The sequence below is a fragment of the Poromitra crassiceps genome (genome assembly GCF_964638095.1).
Source record: "Poromitra crassiceps genome assembly, chromosome: 1".
Taxonomy (NCBI): Eukaryota; Metazoa; Chordata; class Actinopteri; order Beryciformes; family Melamphaidae; genus Poromitra; species Poromitra crassiceps.
The window spans coordinates 27,593,235-27,610,375 of NC_139623.1; positions in this window are offsets into that span (position 1 = coordinate 27,593,235).

The window sequence follows — 17,141 nt, forward strand, 5'->3', positions numbered from 1 at the left end:
AAACGTGTAATATTAAAAAAACTAGGAGGAATAGAACAATAAAATCACAATAAGATCAATAAAAAGCAAGTCTAAAATAGTGAGTTTTTAGACGCGACTTAAAAGAGGACAGTGTGGTCGCTTCCCTGATCTCCTCTGGAAGGTCATTCCATAACCGGGGAGCGTGAACAGAGAAAGCCCGGTCACCTTTAGTTATGAGTCTGGATGGAGGAATGGCCAGGAGTGACCTCCCAGAGGATCTCAGGTTGCGGTTTGGCTCGTAGGGGTGCAGGAGGTCAACTAAATATTCTGGAGCCAGTCCTCTACAAGCCTTAAAAGTGATCATTAAAATTTTAAAATCAATTCTAAAACGAACTGGAAGCCAATGAAGTGATTTTAAGACCGGTGTGATATGTTCTCTCCTGTTGGACCTGGATATGAGTCTAGCTGCGGCATTTTGAATTAACTGAAGTTTATTGATGTTTTGTTGTGTGAGACAGGAGAAAAGTGAGTTGCAGTAGTCTAATCGGGATGAAATAAAAGCATGAATGACAGTTTCCAGATTTTTAGTGGATAAGAATGACCTTATTTTTGAAATTTTTCTTAATTGGAAAAAACATGATTTGACAACGGAGTTTATGTGCTGATCGAAATTGAGATGGTTGTCGAATATGATACCGAGATTTCTACAGGAGTTAGTAATGTTAGATGAGAAGGGGCCAAGATGGGAGGAAATGTGATTCTGCGATGAGTCTGGAGCTATGATGATGATCTCGGTTTTACTTGTATTTAACTGTAGAAAGTTTGATGCCATCCAGTTGTTGATATCTGTAATGCACATATGGAGGTTATTTAGTCTACTGGGGTCTGAATTAGTGATTTGACTACGGGCTGTTCAACACCCGAACACTTTGAGTAGTCTACCGTACTTACAGGCTGTTCAACACCAAACACTTACAGGCTGCTCGACACCTAGAACACTTCGAGTAGTCTACTGGGGTCTGAATTAGTGATTTGACTACGGGCTGTTCAACACCCGAACACTTTGAGTAGTCTACCGTACTTACAGGCTGTTCAACACCAAACACTTACAGGCTGCTCGACACCTAGAACACTTCGAGTAGTCTACTGGGATCTGAATTAGTGATTTGCAATCGTTGACTACAGGCTGTTCAACACCGAACACTTTGAGTAGTCTACTGTACTTACAGGCTGTTCAACACCGAACACTTGGAGTAGTCTACTGAACTTACAGGCTGTTCAACACCTTAAACACTTCGAGTAGTCTGCTGGGATCTGAGTTAGTGATTTGCAATCACCACGGCATTTGCGAGTCGTTACTACCGTAGGCACTAATTTGCCGGAGCGCTGCTGGCGCTATGAATTCGGGGAGGCTACCACCAATGAAATGCGAAGTAGCAAGCTACTGCGAGGAAACGAGAGAATGAATGCCAAGTGCTTACCATTTGAAGCCTAGGGGAGGAGGGATCTTTGGGCAGACAGTATGGCGGCCTGCTCCGGTCGGATGTAGGCCGCGTAGGCTGACGAGGACTAGCAGCCCCGGAGAGCTGCAGGGCAGGTTGGTGCATGAAGAGCTGCAGGGCAGGTTGGTGCATGGAGAGCAGGTGCATGGAGAGTTGCAGGGCAGGTTGGTGCATGGAGAGCTGCGGGGCAGGTAGGTGCATGGAGAGCTGCAGGTGGGTCGGCTGCTGGATGGAGGCTGCGGAATGCCATTTGCCTAGGTGAGGAGGGATCTTTGGGCAGGCAATATCGCAGCCTGCTCCGGACGGATGTAGTTGCAGGGAGGCGGAGGACGCCCCTCGCGTGGCGGTCGATGTGGCCGCGCCGATCCCGAAGGAGTGGCTGGAATAGTGCCCCGCTGGGAGGTCACACATCTGGAGGATCCGCTTGGGGAGAAGAGTGAACCAGGCTTTTGTCATGTGATGGTGGGGCGAGATGAGGAACAGAGGACGGGCCAGTCTGGGGTCGAATTTCCGCGGAGCGGGCCATGGAAGCAAAGGGGCAAAAGGGGGAGACTGTGATGATCGGGATGAAACTTTAGATCGGACCGGGTCGCGTTCCGGGAGGGGTCGAATGACGCCGGACATGTGAACTCGCCAGCGCGGAGGAACCCATAAAAGGCTAACAAGAACCGCATTCTAAGAGAGAATTTTGCAGGGGAGAGAAAAGGCCGTCTCTTGAGCGCGCTGATGGGGCTTTGAACAGCAATGGATAAGAGGTCAGCAATGACCTACATGTTTAAGGTCAGCAAGCCAGACCATGACTATGATGATGACAACGATGATGTTTTGAGCTTAGCCGCCAATGCTGTATGGGTCTGGAGTGGCCGCATTGATCAGATGATGAGCGTTGATGAGCTGAAATGAACAATATGATACATGGACTGAATTGCTAGCAGGAGAGACAGACAAGATTCGCCCAATAGCATGCATGAACTAACGCTCCTTCCGGCATGCCTAGCATTATGGACACTAGATGCTCAATTCGCTAAATGACTGGGATTAATGCCGGAATGCGATTAATGCCTTTTCCGAGGCCCCGGTGCTGGAGCTATGGCATTGACACATGATTGATACGGGGATAGAGGGACGCAGGAGGTCTCTCAGCCTGATTGATATGACTGACAATCCGCAAACGGCATGATACCAAGAAGCATTATTATTATGAATGATGAAAGGATACGGTGACGCACGGTGTTGACGGCCCGGCGATGCCTGGAGAAGCCTGGACACCAATGGTTGCTGCCGGTGCGGGAGCCCTGGTGGACGCTAAGTGCTGGTTCTGCTGGCGACGGTGCGATCGCTGCAGTCCTGGACTCCTACGAGCCGGCGCTTTAATGACTTGCACGGTTAACGTGACAAGGGCGGTGATAGCCTGAACAGATATTTTTTAACTTGCAGCATTGTTGCCGTGGAATGAGAGTATATGAGGAGCCGTATGCCGATGATGGACATCGCCCTGCAGCACAATTAAATATCCAAATCGTAGGCTACTGTGACCTCACTTGGTTTGCCATTTAAAGAGGAGTATGTTTGATGAGCAGCCGGCTTCTGTTTATTTGACTGAATGGCTAGAGCATCATCTCGGAGAAAGGGAAACGTTTTTTTGGGGGGGTTTTTAAGTTTAAAACGGAATCTGGCTGTCATTAGGCATTGATTAACTGGATGCTATTGCTAACTGATACCTTGAACGTCCATTTGCCATGATTCTGGCTGGATATTAGCTATTGTAAATTTGTCACATGGATGCAATTTGTGCACGATGTGTAAATACATTTAATATTAATTGTTTAGGCCTAATTATTTGTAAAGTCGCAACACATTAGAGATGTGTGTAGTTCTTCATAGATTTAGCCTCTTCATTTTGCTCTCGAATGCACCAGGTTAACGGATTTTACTTTAAAATGTGCCAGATCTTGGATGCGAAGAGACCTTTAAGGTAGCTCCGCCATCTTTCTTTCGCTCTGTGAGCTTGAGAACAGATTTAAACTCCTGGAGGATGAGACCGATAACCCGCCCGGTCCCCTGTACTCCTCAGTGCTCCCTCCGCCGGCCGTACATCCCAGCCCGGGAGCACCATTCAACGTACGGAGCACCGCCCAGTTTCCACCGCTGTCCAGGTCCTCATCTCCTCCGTCTCCGCCGATGTCCGCTGGCCTGTCTGCAGTACCTGCTCGTCCTGCTCGATCCCGGCTCGCCACCCGGCTCCGGCTGCTGAAGGAGGCTGTCTCCAATCGCCCTGAGCAGTCCAACGGGATTATTTCAGCTGGGCTCCTCTCTTCTCCCGCTGTGGGTACTGGTGCTGGTTCTCTCTTTCCGCCCGGCCCTGGTTTCCCCGGTCATTCGGGGGTGCCACCGAACCCGCCATGCCCGAGAGAAGTGGCCGCTAACGTTAGTTTGGTCACTAACGTTAGTTTGGTCGCTAATTCCTGTAAACCCAATCAGTCTATAGGTCCCGACCATCGCTCATCACCCCCGCCTCCGCTTTTCCCTCCAACTGTAGCAATTATTGGCGACTCTATCATTAAAAATCTTCGTTATATCAACGCCATCACATATTGCTTCTCCGGGGCCACGACAGTTGAAATCATTGATAAACTCCCCGCCATCCTCGCCTCACTCCCGTCCTCTGTCACAAAACTAATCCTTCACGTGGGCTGCAATGACACTGGCCGTCAACACTCCGAACAAACAAAACAGAACTTCATCCGACTTTTCGATTTGCTCACAGCTAGTGGAAAATCCACATATCTGTCTGGCCCAATCCCAACTCTCCGTCATGGTGACGTGCGATTTAGTCGTCTGTTAGCGCTCCATTACTGGCTCCAATCGTCCTGCATCTCCCACGGCATCACGTTCATCCATAATTTCAATCTATTTTGGGAACGCTCCTCCCTGTACGCTGCAGATGGCCTCCATCCTAGCACTCTAGGCGTTAAAATGCTCAGTGCAAATCTCCGTCATGCTGTTGCTGTCCACTCGGCCATGCCTGCTTGACTGTCTGCCCCTGCTGCTCACGTCCACCTCTGTCCTCCCTCCCCCTCCCCCTCCCCCTCCCCTCCCCACCTGGCCACTCCTGGTCAATTGCCCACACACTCCTCTGATGCAAATCCTCTCACCAGCTCCCCCTGGCGGAGAGGAGGACGTATCACCTCCTCACCTCCCTCCGAAACATGTCATGTTACTGATTCTGATGTAGGCTACGCTGTCTACCCATCGTCTCACACTGTCAACTCTGTCCCCCTTGTACCTCCAGTCATAAACATAAACATTCACTCCTTCTGGTCCAACGAGCCCCGCCCCCCTCGCACTGCTGCCCGTACTGTAGATCACACTGTTTTATTCCCCCTGCCTAAGGCAGTCACATACACCCCGCTTGTCTGTTTCAAACTGGCTCTTTTTAATGTCAGATCTCTCACCAGCAAGGCACTGCTGGTGCGTGACTTTATCCTGGACAGGAAACTTGACATCCTATGCCTTACTGAGACCTGGCAACAGCCAAATGACTTCTCCCAGCTCAATGAAGCCATCCCACCCGGCTTTACATATATCAGTCAACCCCGCTCCACTGGGAGGGGCGGCGGCCTCGCTGTACTCCACCGTCAGAACATCAATGTCACCACTGTCGCTCTCCCCCACTTCTCCTCCTTTGAATGTTTTGCTGTAAAACTCACTGGCTCAAAACCCACCATCATTATCACCATTTACAGACCACCAAAGCCCTCTGCTGCTTTTCTCACTGAATTTTCAGAACTCCTAACATCTGTCTGTGCCTTATCCCCCATTGTCATCTTACAGGGTGACTTTAACATCCATATTGACAACCCGTCCAATGCCCTTGCAAATGACTTCACCTCACTCCTGGACTGTCTCGGCATCACTCAACATGTTAATTTCCCAACGCACAATAAAGGTCACATATTAGACTTAATCTGCTGCACTGGTCTCACCCCCTGTAACCTTGCCCATGCAGTTTTCCCCATCTCTGACCATAAAGTTATATTATTTGACATCCACGTCCCCCTACAAAAAGCAAAAGAACACCGGACCATCTCCTTTCGGAACATAAAACGCATCAACCCCTCTGATTTCACCTCCCTCATCAACTCTTACCCCTGCCCCCCCCCACTCTCCTCCCCTGCTGACTTGGTGAATCATTACAATGACTGTCTCTCCTCCTCACTTGATGCTCTGGCCCCCCTGAAAACCCGCACAGTCTCCTTCACACACACTGCTCCCTGGTTCACTACTGACCTCCGCCAGCTCAAAGCCGCCGGCCGCCGACTGGAGCGGCTATGCAAAAAAACCGGACTCTCTGTTCACATCCAACTATACACCGATCACCTTCACCATTACAAGAACGCCCTCTCCACTGCCAAATCCTCATACTACTCCAACCTCATCAACACTGGTAAAGGCAACACCCGGGCCCTTTTCTCAACAGTCAGCCATCTACTTCAGCCCCCCAGGACCCTCCCCCCAAACATCACCTCTGATCACTGCACTGCCTTTCTGCAATTCTTCAACTCTAAAATCAACACCATCCACCAACAGCTGGCCTCATCTAACACTCCCGCCAGTGATCCACCCTGGATGGCTACCCTGGCCAAGCCACTCATCCGTCCCCTCTCCAACTTCACTTCAGTCACAGAACACTCCGTCTCCGATCTCATCCGAAAAGCCAAATCCACCACCTGTCAGCTTGACCCCCTCCCCACTGCCCTTGTCAAAGCCTGTCTGTCTTCCATCTCCCCCATAATCACAAAAATAATCAACTCCTCCCTCACCTCTGGTACCGTCCCCCCCCAGCTCAAAATGGCCGCAATCACACCCACCCTCAAAAAACCCGGTCTCGACCCATCTGACATGAACCACCACCGCCCCATCTCCAACCTTCCCTTCATATCCAAAACACTTGAGAGGGTGGTTGCCGCACAACTACAGTCCCACCTTGACTCAAACCACCTCCATGAACCCTTTCAGTCCGGTTTCCGCGCTAAACATAGCACCGAAACAGCCCTTGTCAAAATCACGAATGACCTCCTCCGTGCAGCTGACTCTGGACTACTCACCATACTCATCCTTCTTGATCTCACCGCCGCCTTCGACACCATCTCCCACCCACTACTCCTGCAACGACTAGCTGACATTGGGATCACCGGCACTGCACTCTCATGGTTTTCTTCATACCTCACAGACAGACATCAGTTCGTACAACTTGGGAATCACAGGTCTGGGTGTTCTGCTGTCTCACTGGGTGTCCCCCAGGGGTCAGTGTTGGGCCCAGTACTATTCATCACTTACCTCCTTCCCCTGGGCACAATCCTCCGTCACCATGGTGTTCAATTCCACTGTTACGCCGACGATACACAGCTCTACATCTCCACTAAACCCACCTCCACCCTCCCCCCCACCTCCCTCACTGCCTGCCTCCATGACATCAACAGCTGGATGAGCAGGAATTTCTTAAAACTTAATGGCAATAAAACTGAGGCCCTGCTCATCGGCTCCAAAAACACACTCACCAAATCCCAAATCCCCCCCACCCCCCACATCACCATTGACGGTTTCCCTGTTCCCTTTTCTGCACAAGTCAAAAGCCTCGGTGTCACCCTGGACAATACCCTTTCTTTCGCCCCCCACATAAAATATATCACCCGGACTGCCTTCTTTCACATTCGCAACATCTCTAGACTCCGCCCATCCCTCTCCCAATCCAGCACAGAAGTTTTGATCCATGCATTTGTCACATCCAGGATTGATTACTGTAACTCTGTTCTCTCCGGCCTCCCCACCAAACTCCTCAACCGACTCCAGCTCATACAGAACTCTGCCGCCCGGATCATTACCCGCACTAAAGCCTCTGATCACATCACCCCCATTCTCATCCAACTCCACTGGCTCCCTGTTCCATACAGAATTAATTACAAAATCCTCCTGCTCACTTATAAAGCTCTCAACCACCAAGCACCCATCTACCTCTCTGACCTCCTGCACGACTACACCCCCTCCCGTTCCCTGCGCTCCTCCACTGCTGGTCTCCTCACTGTCCCTTCACACCGCCTCACTACCATGGGTGCAAGGGCCTTCAGCTGCACTGCCCCCAAGCTCTGGAATTCCCTACCCCCACACATCCGACAGTCCGACACCATCACAACATTCAAATCCCACCTCAAAACCCACCTGTTCAAACTGGCCTACTCCCTCTAACTCCCTGCTGTAATTTGCCTTGTTCTTAATTTGTATATATTTTTACTACTTGAAACTATATGTATATGTTCTATGTATATGTTGTATATGTTTTATTACTTGAAACTGTTTTTATGCACTGTAAGGCGACCTTGGGTGTCATGAAAGGCGCCTCGAAATAAAATGTATTATTATTATTATTATTATAGGCGAGGATATAACAACCGGAACATGCAGATTGTCAAGAGTTCATTCATTCACTATGATAAATGCATCGCTACTTGTGCCCAGCTCGTTTCCTTTGCGCGCGACGTGCAGACCGCTGTGGATGGTTAGACGATTGTTTTTGAATTACACGCCACATGATTTAAAATTAAGATTTGATTGCTAAAATATATGACACTATGTTATGTATTTAAGAGATGATTACGACTGATTTTAGTGGGCCGTTAAATCGCCCGATTTAATACTGAAATGCTGATGCTTTCCTCGCGGGTCCTTTCACGTCCACGGGTGCCTGGTCCTCCATCGGGCCTTCGCAGTGACGCGGCGCGCGGCGATGCCTATTGGGCTTGAAAGAGAAAGAGAGGAGGGTGTGTTCGGTGTGCTGTGGTCGTCGACCCCGTCATTGGTAGAGCAGGTAGTTCTTGAGAGAGGCGGGCAGGGGCAGTCCGTGGATTTCGCTCAGGCGGTCCCTTCCTAGAGCCGCCTGCACTGAACGCCTGCACAGGTCCATCAGAGGGAGGGGCTCCGGATCGAGTCCATTTATGTACCGGACTCATATTATCGCCGTGTCGCACCATCTTGAACGCACCATCACTTCACGCCTCACACTGCACATAGAGCACATGGGACTCCTGGGTATTCACCAAGCAGGCTTCCGCAAAAACAAATCCACCACTGATAACATCCTCCGGCTGTCAGAAGCAATCACCCGCAGTTTCACCAAAAAAGAATTCACCATGGCAATATTCTTCGACATAGAAAAGGCTTTTGACAAAATGTGGCACAACGGACTACTCTTCAAACTTCAAGACAATAAATTCAAACTACCACCTCCCATCTACAATATAATATCAAGCTTTCTCCATAATCGACAAATCAAGGTCAAAGTCTCCACTTCCCTGTCCACCCCTTTCACTCCCGAAGCCGGTGTTCCACAAGGTGCAGTCCTCAGTCCCCTCCTTTTTCTGCTCTACATCTCAGACGTCTACTACCCCACACCCACCATTGGACATGTCTCACAATTCGCCGACGACCTCTGCTACTGGACTCACTCAAAATCCATTCCACTTGCTGCCAAAAAACTCCAATCATGCATCACTACAATAGAAACCTGGTCTAACACATGGAGAATTAAACTCAACCCCACCAAAACCCAGCTCATATTGTTCACCAAAAACCCCCGTCTCAAACCAGCCATCCACCTCACCCTCTACAACACCCCCATCGCCCTGGCAAAAGAGGCTAAGTTCCTAGGAGTGACTTTTCAAAGAAACATGTCATGGACCACCCACATCAATAACCTGGAAAAACAAGGAAACCAAAGACTCAACCACCTCAAAGCACTCAGCGGACACAAACACGGAGCATCACCAGAAATCATCCTCAAAGTCTACCAATCATACATCAGATCCATCTTCGAATACGCAGCACCAGCCTGGACTACAGCCTCACAACACCAATTCAACAGACTACAAACCATCCAAAACAAGGCAATAAAAATGGCATACAGACTCCCAATGTACATCAGCACTGAATACATCCACAGCATGTCCGGACTCCAAACCATCAAACAAAGAAACACCATCCTCACACAGAAATACATACATCGAGCAATCAACAACCCAGCACTGACGCAGTTAATCCATGAAGCACAATGGGCCACCGGCACACCCCTCTCCATAATCCTGCAAAACAACCCACCATAACCACCAACAGTATGATAGTATGATTTTATGATTTTACTTATTTATTAGACAGAAAAAAAAAAAAAATCATCACCTTTCCTTTAATTATATCCGTTATTTAGCAGTTGCCCCCCACGCACCCACCCTCATAGTCACACAAGCACACGTATCATTGAGCTCTGTTGGCTTTTTCCATGTCTATTTTATTCTGTTTTTAATTATTTTTTTCTTATTTGATTCTTTTTTATTTCTTAAAAAAAAAAAAAAAAAAAAAAAATGCTGCCATGATACCAGTCGGCTCCTCCCCCGATCTCCGCCCCCTATGGCTCCTCCCACAGCTCCATATCCCCTGGCTCCACATCCATCCAGTTGCCTATGGATAGAAAAGGGCACAAGCCCTGAGCTATCCATCAAGATCAAGAACTAACGAACGAATCGCCGTGTCACATGCTGAGAGAGCGAACGGGGGTGAGTGGTACCGCGAACACGAATGGCTTAATAGCAGGATCGGAAGGAATGAGGCAGCTTGAGGATGGCGAAACGCAGCTTTCAGAGAATGGGATGCGATCAGCTCGGGTACGGCGACCAGAAGATCAGGAAAAGAGAACGATGACCCACGGAGCATGGCTATAAATAAAATACTGCTACGTCATAGCCTCGGCACTGACGACATTATCGGCGTCATATAGGCAAGTGCGTCACACGGACGTCACGCTGGGATTACACTTGTGCTCGTCACACTAGGATTACATGAGGTGAGGTGAGGTCACTAGGATTGCGCGTGGTGCGAGGCAGCGTGTCTGGTCTTCATCTTGAAACTAGGTCGAGACCACCATAAGTGTATGAATTAGTATAATGTAATGTTATATAATATAACATTGCACAATGCAGTACAATACAATACAATTCAACATATACAATAATTAATGACCGAAAGATATCTCATTATTCATCACTGCATGTTTTAACTTTAGGCCTAAGTGTTGAAGTTGGGCTTCTTTAAAGGTGTCAGTTTAGGGATAGTCTTTGGCTAACATCTTTAGTCCAATGTGATGTGAATGTGAATGTGATTTTTATTAAAAAATGTTATTTGAATAATAATAATAATAATAATAATAATAATATGATAAGATATTACATTTAGAGAGGGACACACAAATGCATTTGGAGAAGGCAAGTGCACAATTTTGACCAATCCCATATTAAAACATTTTAAATTCCAATCCTTCCAATTCTTGAAATTGCCCATTTAATCAAATGAAATGTTTGGCCATGGAAATTTGAATCTGTAAATCATGTTTCTAGTTGGTATTGATGTGCATTGTGGGTCAGTGTACAGAACCTTTCCGCACAACGCAATCTTGTCTGTTGCTTCCTGCCTTACCGTCTGGTGGTGCCAAGTCCAACTTAGCTTTGCAAATAAGGGGGAGGGCTTATTATATATCAATCATCAGTCATACTAAATTAGTTTACCAATTAATGATGATTGATACATTATTGGCAATGAGTCAATCCATTTGGACGTATTTAATTAGTTCAGTTGACTACACATAAAAACAATTTTTTTTTAAACATGCCAAAACCTCTGAGGCCTCCTTACCTCATTCTGGCCTGTGTGGGCAGCTGTGGCCATAATGTGCCATAAAATAACCAACAGCACCCTCTTGTGGGCCCAAGGTACAGAGTTTCACATTTTGTGGTCTCTCCCGGTTTCTTCAGCTCAGTCCTGGTAGATAATGATTAAGACGTGATGTAATGGAACAGATGAATAACATGCATTTTGAGAATAGGCCTAATCATGCTAAAACGTGACATTGATAGGGGATAATCGTTCCATGTATTGATCATCACTGATGATGTCACAAGTGGTACGGTGTCACAGGGTACGGTGGCGCAGTCAGTAGCGCTGTCGCCTCACAGCTAGAAGGTCCTGAGTTCGATTCTCGCCTGGGACGCTGTGGGTGCTGGAGTTGTGACCCCCCCATATCTTCAGTGCCTACTGCCCAGGTGGGCTATCTCGGCGAAAGGGCCTTTCTGTGTGGAGTTTGCATGTTCTCCCCGTACTCCCCAGGGGGTTCCTCCGTACATAACCCCCCACTAAAAACATGCAGAAGATCGTCATCCGACCAGTGACGACAACATCTGAAGTTGGTCCCCGGGCGCTGGAAAGAAAAAGCGACCATTGCTCCTGGCCTGCCCCCTGGAGGAAAGGACAAGCCTGGATGGGTCAAATGCAGAGGACATATTTCACCGGCCACCGTCAGCATGAGTGTGTGTTGTGGCCGCATGCATGTGTTGTAGTGTTTGTGTGACAATAAAGACGGGCTGCCGTCTGGAATCGTGTATTAAGTGGAACACTAACAAGGGTTCCCAACTTTCAATCCATTTAGGTGTTCCAGTGCTGGGGCCCTAAATGTCTTGCTTGCACCTGTTTTACTTCCTGCCCTTTAGACACAAAATGGGTGAATTGGGTGGGAAGAAATAGGCTAATGGAACCTACCACGGTGCTGCAGCAGAGGTAAAGTCGCCTTTTGCAGGAGGATGAAGTGAAAAGCATGAAATACATGAATGAGGCACACCACACTGCAAAGGATGGACTTTTGACTCCTAATTGCATTAAGCAGTTCAATTTCAAGTCATTTGTAAATCCTATTAATTAGGCGATACCTTGCATGTGACTTTCTGACTGACTAGTAGACAGTGACCATGGCTGTCAGGTTAGGTTTTAGTGGGTGAGCTACAGCATATTGTTCTCTGGTGTGTGCAGAGATGCCATCCTATTTGTCTTTACTTATTCGAATAGGTACACAGAATATGTGCTGCACATGGGGCTCTGACACACTCAAGAGGGTCCCTGCCCACCATGCTTGTTTTGTCAGCTAGTTTGTTTAATTAAATATTAATATGAAAGCTTCATTTTATGCCAAGATTAATTTTTCAAACAGACTATGCAGCCATGACTTGTTTTTCACCTGTTTTGCAGAGATGGTTCAAACCTAATACCTGATGCACGCCTGTTCCTATCTGAGTGAGCTGAGACAACACTGCATACGTTTTCCACTTTAACATGCATTATTATGTGTTATGTGTATTTAGGTTTGTTTAATTGACAATGCCGTTTCTATCTTCTTCTTCTTTTACCAGATGGGCATTGATGTAGAATGGAATGCAATGCATTCTTCTCCCGAACATAACCAGCACCTTTCTACTGAGCCAAAACAATCAAATGGTGACATTTTGATGAAAACCACTTGATATCAAAGAAATAGAGCCAGGAGTCTTGAAGTCGACTTATATGATTGTATTCACATATCTTATATGATTGTATTTAGCCTACACATATTGTACAAAAGAGTTACTTCTGGACTGTTACTTCTGGACTCAGTTTCCCATAATCCTCCACACCTCACATTTGCTCCTTCCCCTGATTCACCAATGCACACACCTGCCAGCAATCACCCATACACACCTGTAGGCAACCATTTTAGGGCATCCTCGTCCGTCAGAGTATATAGTCTAGCAGAATGGGCCCTCAGATTTTGAGATACCCCTACCCGAGGTAGAACAAATGACAACAATGATTTTTCTCATCTTTAGGGTCTCCCATTAATGAAATTGATTGTTGTCAAAAAAAAAATGGGGGAAAAGATGTTTTTTTGGCTGTTCTTTAGAACTACCCCAATCCCTGAAAAAGAGCCAAATTAGGCCAGTCCGAATAGGGGAAAGGTGACAAAAAAGCCAATAACTTGAGAATGCTCACTCTTTTCCTCATCAGATTTGCTGAGGTATGAACCAGGTGGCTGCCCTACATCACCAAATAGTCAAAAAATGATTTACCTAAAAAGATAATGACTTATAGTCCTGTAAATATAGCTTTAGTTTAGGCGGAAATTGTACTTTGTGGTGATAGGAACATAGGACTCCATCACTTTTCTCTCATTTATCAGAAAAACTGAAATCCCTGAAAAATATACCATTACTGAATTGTCTAGGGTGCTATTGAACACTGACCAGTAGTTGTATGGAGATATCTGGTACAGTTCTATTGCAAATGAGATTTCTTTAGACATAGGCCTACTACCTCTTCACTGAAACAGTCAAATTATTGTATGTTATTCTGAATGGGGAATAAGTGGCATAAAAGCCTATAACTTGGGAATGCTCACTCTTTTCCTCGTCAGATTTGCTGAGGTATGAACCAGGTGGCTGCCCTACATCACCAAATAGTCAAAAAATGATTTACCTAAAAAGATAATGAATTATAGTCCTGTAAACATAATAATAATACATTTTATTTGGTGACACCTTTCAAAACACCCAAGGTCATTGTACAGTGCATAAAAGAGACATGACATTCTAAAATATCATACATAAAAACAAGCATTGCAAACACCAGCATCATTAAAATATGACGAGCGTAGATATAAGAAAAGACAGGAGATACACACGGCAGGCGAATAACAGATTGAGTGCTGTATTATGATTAAAGGTAGTAGGCCAATTTGAACAGGTGGGTTTTGAGGTGGGATTTGAATGTGGTGATGGAGTCAGATTGTTGGATGTGTGATGGCAACGAGTTCCAGAGTCTGGGTGCAGAGCAGCTGAAGGCCCTAGCACCCATGGTACTGAGGCGAGGGAGGCGGGACAGTCAGGAGGCCAGCTGAAGAAGAGCGTAGGGAGCGGGAAGGGGTGTATTCCTGGAGGAGGTCAGAGAGATGGGTGGGTGCTAGGTTGTGTAGGGCTTTGTAAGTGAGCAGAAGGTTTTTGAAGTCAATCCGGTAGTGAATGGGAAGCCAGTGGAGTTGAATGAGGACAGGGGTGAGGTGGTCAGATGATTTAGTGCGGGTGATGATCCAGGCATTTGGAGTCTGTTGAGCAATTTGGTGGGTAGGCCAGAGAGAAGAGAGCTGCAGTAATTAATCTGGGATGTAACGTGGATCAGGATGAGGACTTTGGTGCTGTGTTGGGACAGGGATGGGCGGAGTCTGGAGATGTTGCGGATGTGGAAGAAAGCAGACCGGGTGATGTTTTTTATGTGGGGTGCAAAGGAGAGGGTGCTGTTCAGAATGACGCAGAGGCTCTTGACTTGGGTGGAGAAGGGAACAGGGAAGCTGTCAATGATGATGTTTGGGGCAGTGGTGTTTTGAGCTTTGGAGAGGATGTTTTTGGAGCCGATGAGGAGGGCCTCGGTTTTACTGGCATTTAACTTCAGGAAGTTACTGCTCATCCAGCTCCTGATGTCCTGGAGGCAGGCGGTGAGGGAGGTGGGAGGAAGAGCGGTGGTGGGTTTGGGGGAGATATAGACCTCGGTATCATCGGCGTAGCAGTGAAACTGGACACCATAGTGTCGGAGGATTTTACCCAGGGGGAGGAGGTAGGTGATGAATAGGAGTGGACCCAATACTGACCCCTGGGTCAAATGGCAGAACACCCGGACGAGTGGTTCCCTAGTTGGACAAACTGTTGTCTGTCGGGAGGTAGGATGCAAACCAGGAAAGTGCAACACCAGTGATTCCAATGTTCGCCAGGTGCTCCACAAGTAGTGGGTGGGAGATGGTATGGAAAGCAGTGGAGAGGTCAAGGAGGATGAGGATGGTGAGGATTCCAGAGTCAGCTGCACGGAGGAAGTCATTATTTATTTTTAACAGGGCTGTTTCAGTGCTGTGATTAGGGCGGAAATCATATTGAAATGGTTTGTGGAGGTTGTTTGAGTTGAGGTGGGACTGGAGTTGGGCGGCAACCACCCTCTCATGAGTTTTGGAGATGAAGGGGATGTTGGAGTTGGGACGGTATAGTGTTTGAGGTCAGATGGGTACTGTGGCCTATAAGTTAAGAATGCTCACTCTGATGATCATCATATTTGGAGAGGGAAATACCAGGTGGCTGAACTACATCACCAAATAGTCAGAATGTGGGGAACCCAATAAAATAAAGTTGATCTAAATTACAAGCCTCTAAAACATAGAAATACAAGGTGTAAATATTGGAAGTTTTATTGAAACTGGAACATTAATCCAAACTATAAATCAGTAGTATCTCCTGTCTTGACATGATGGAATAATACAAGTATAATAGTAATCATAATACATTTGTTTTATAGTAGCCCCAAATCTCAGTGCTTCATTTCATTTCATGAACAAAAACAGGAGAACAGACTAGAAAAAAAACTGCTCATTTGACCTGGCATATGGACACTTGTTTCACAGCCAAAGTCCAAATATCCAAATATGAAATACAGTATCAGCCCTTTGTTGAACGTATTATGACCGTACCAGATTATTGTGCCAGTGTTTGGGAGTTTGGGGCACATTCACAAGCTTATACTCCATGGACTGCAATTGTAAGGCTTGCAAAAGACTGATGCAAACAAACTGTCTAAATATTGCTCAGTCTGTAGGCAGCCTGTCTATCTGGAGACAATCATGTTTAATATATCCTTAGTATCATTGTCCATTTGTCAGATTAAGCTATCACAATGTAAAAAAAAATCCTCTTCTGTGTATCATATTGTAACCTTTTTCCGAAGTATTTGGATGTTTCATTGTTGCTGCGCGTACATAAGATGTGTTTCAGTGAGAGGTCAAGTATATAGATACTAGAATGTCAAATGTCAGGTTCCTCAGATGTTTGGGGACACATTTTGACATTCTGCACAGCAGGTGCCGAACTCCGTACAGGGGAGGCCAACAGAGAGGCACTGGCACTTTCCACTCTTTTAACAGTTTGGATCTTTGCAAAACAAGTAAGTAATGTCTCTCACTTCTGTAGGTGCTGGGGGTTTCCTAAATAGGACTGGTTTAATGGCTCCATCTCTGACAATCCATCCCTTGCCGATAGGACTCCATAACATTGGTTTGAGCATGTGACTGTGACACCATATCGCTGTCTGATACATTGCTCTTTGCACATGTTGTGCAAATGCATCCTCTGTTGGTGGCAAATTTGCAGAGGCTGCATATGTTGTTGATGCAATTATGAACCTCAGTTCATCCAAGTTTGTGCACATCAGTCCATTTTCCTTTTTATTTTTTCCGTAAAGCAGAAGTGCAAATTCTCTTGCGACTGGCAAAGACTCTTCCAAGCTGGCAGAGTCCAAAATGGGCCAGATCTTTGAGCTCACTGAGATGGGTCTTGAGTTTGGTGAATGCTGTTGTCTTTCCTATTCTGTACAAACTACTTGTGTCACAGCCAGTGAGTGCATGACATGCTGGTAGACAGCAAGAGCAATGTATCAGACACTGATATGGTTTCACAGTCACATGCCCAAACCCCTGTTATGGAGTCCTATCGTCAAGGGATGGATTGCCAGAGATGGAGCCAACCAGTCCTATTTAGGAAACCCCCCAGCACCTACAGAAGTGAGATACATTACTCACTTGTATTGCAAAGATCCAAACTGTGGAGAGAGTGGAAAGTGCCAGTGCTTCTCTGTTGGCCTTCCAACATCTTATGCGCAGCAACAATGAAAGATCCAAATACTTCGGAAAAAGCTTACAATATGATACACAGAAGAGGAAAGAATGTAACATTGTGATAGCTTAAT